The 2,618-nt window shown below is 46.1% G+C and overlaps 1 pseudogene; it reads right to left on the reverse strand.

Annotated features, from left to right (window-relative positions):
• Window positions 1–1,274: 1,274 nt before the first annotated feature.
• Window positions 1,275–2,618, reverse strand: part of LOC107673313 (polymerase delta-interacting protein 3-like) — a 5,077-nt pseudogene continuing 3,733 nt past the window's right edge.

A 2,618-nucleotide genomic window follows, 5' to 3' on the forward strand; every position in this document is an offset into this window, starting at 1 on the left:
TCTTCATCACACACACTCTCTCTCTCACACACACACACACACACACACTCACACTCACACTCACACTCACACAGCTACACACACAAACACACACTCTCACACTTACACACACACACACACACTCACACACACACACACACACACTCACTATTGAGAGAGAGAGAGAGAGAGAGAGAGAGAGAGAGAGATCACTTCACCAGAACGCTTCGGTTACAGTGAATCCAGCGCGAGTCGACTCCAGCGAACCGAGTCGCGCACTCTCACGAGAGCCTTGCTATCCTCTGAAGCGATTATAATAAAGGTGACCAATTTCTAAACATTAATGAATTGAAAATAAATGCTAATTTTTACCAGTAAATCCTCCAGGAATGACACGCGCGTGTTGACCTGCGGACGGCGCCATCTTTATTTACCGTTTACAAGCGTCACCGGAAACAGACGCAATGGCTTATGGGAACTGTAGTTCTTCCACTGACGGTTTCTCCACACGAGTAAAAAATCAAGAATCGAGCAATATCTGAACATTTTGTAATCAGAAGAGTATCTTATTCACATTTTCTATGTAATAAAAGCGAATGTGGCTGTTAAGAACTAAAATGCAAATAACTAAACAAAACCACTTGTGTTTTATTCCAAGTCTTAACAGATTGTCAGTATATAGTCACTGGAAATCTTCATATTTGATTTAGGCCTCATGAGCATCTCTTGTTGGTCTTTTACTTTAATATGTGTTTGTGATGTTTTTGAGTCTCTTCTGCTCACCAAAACTGCATTTATTTCTCAAAACCACAGTAAAAAGCATGAATTATTAGAATGTAAAACAGTTGTTTTCTATGTGAATATCTGTTAAACTGTAATGTATTTCTGTGATGCGCAGCTGTATTTTCAGCATCATTACTCCAGTCTTCAGTGTCACATGATCTTCAGAAATCATTCTAATATGCTGCTTTGCTGCTCAAGAAACATTTCTGATTATTATCAATGTTCAACACAGTCGTGCCGCTCAATATTTTTGTGGAAACTGATGCATTTTATTTTTTCAGGATTCACAGATGAATAGAAAGTTCATAAGAACAGCATTTATTTGAAATACAAATCTTAATTATTTTACTGTCACTTTTCATCAGTTTAATGCATGTTTCAGTTTCTTTATTATTTTACTGTCACTTTTCATCAGTTTAATGCATCAGTTTCAAGCCTGTGAATGATAGTGTAAATGTAAACGTAAACAAAAAGAAGGAATGCGAGGAATAACGAGAGACACACACAGCTGATTATAAAGCAAGATCTTTACTGAAGAAAAGAGAAGAGGCGTTAAAAGCGAAGCGGGAGCTGTGTGAACGTGAGGAGCTCCGCTCGTAGAAACAGGCGTCAGATCTTGATGCGGAAGGCGGTGGAGTGAGGGCCGCTCGTCTCTGCTCCGCTGGAGCCGCTCTGACCGGACGATTTGAACAGAGCCTTCAGGATGGTCTGAGGATCCACCTCCGGCCCTGAAGACGTCTTGGAGCCCGAGCGAGACGACGAGTCCTTCTGCGCTGGAGCCGCTGCGCCGGGCGAGTCGCTCAGCCTCCTGACACACAGAGAGAGAGAGAGAGAGAGAGAGAGAGAGAGAGAGTCACCTTCATCACCACCACCACCATCATCATCATCATCATCATCACACTGATGGAGGAGCGGCTCACAGGAGGATGGGCTGCTCTGATGTGATCACGCTGCCCTGCATGTGCAGGTTACACTTCATCGGCTGACCTGAAACACACACACAGAGAGAGAGATCAGTGTATCTGATGCAGGCAGAGGTGAACAGTAATCAAGCACATTTACTTGAGTGTTGTTCTTGTGAAGGCGAGTGTGTGAGTCTCACCGTCCAGGCAGCGGTTGTTGTACTTCCTGTAAGCACTGACTGCATCCTGCTTACGCACAAACACCACCTCAGCCACGCCAGCCTTCACCAGCCGCGCCCGCTTCAGCGCACCGCACACACAGAACAGCTCCTGCACACACACACACACACAGATTAAACACACACACACAGTCAGATGAGCGAGTGTGTGACGAGCTGCAGGCCTGAACTCACCATTATATCCTCCTCAGTCACTCGAGGGTGAAGGTTGTTGACCGTGATCTTTGTGCCCTCCAGAGGACTGAAGACAGGCTGATAAACACACACACACAGAGAGAGAGAGAGAGAGAGAGATTAGCTGTACGTTACAGTGTGTGTACCTGTGCAGGTGAGTGTGTGTGTGTGTGTACCTGTGCAGGTGTGTGAGTTACAGTGTGTGTACCTGTGCAGGTGAGTGTGTGTGTGTGTACCTGTGCAGGTGTGTGAGTTACAGTGTGTGTACCTGTGCAGGTGAGTGTGTTACAGTGTGTGTACCTGTGCAGGTGCGTGCGTGTGTGTGTACCTGTGCAGGTGAGTGTGTTACAGTGTGTGTACCTGTGCAGGTGTGCGTGTGTGTACCTGTGCATGTGTGAGCGTGTGTGTACCTGTGCAGGTGTGGGCGTGTGTGTACCTGTGCAGGTGTGAGCGTGTGTGTACCTGTGCAGGTGTGAGCAGGTGTGTGCGTGTGTGTGTGTGTGTGTGTGTACCTGTGCAGCTGTATGTGTGTGTGTACCTG

The sequence above is a fragment of the Sinocyclocheilus anshuiensis genome, unplaced genomic scaffold (assembly GCF_001515605.1).
Source record: "Sinocyclocheilus anshuiensis isolate Anshui unplaced genomic scaffold, SAMN03320099.WGS_v1.1 scaffold764, whole genome shotgun sequence".
Classification (NCBI taxonomy): domain Eukaryota; kingdom Metazoa; phylum Chordata; class Actinopteri; order Cypriniformes; family Cyprinidae; genus Sinocyclocheilus; species Sinocyclocheilus anshuiensis.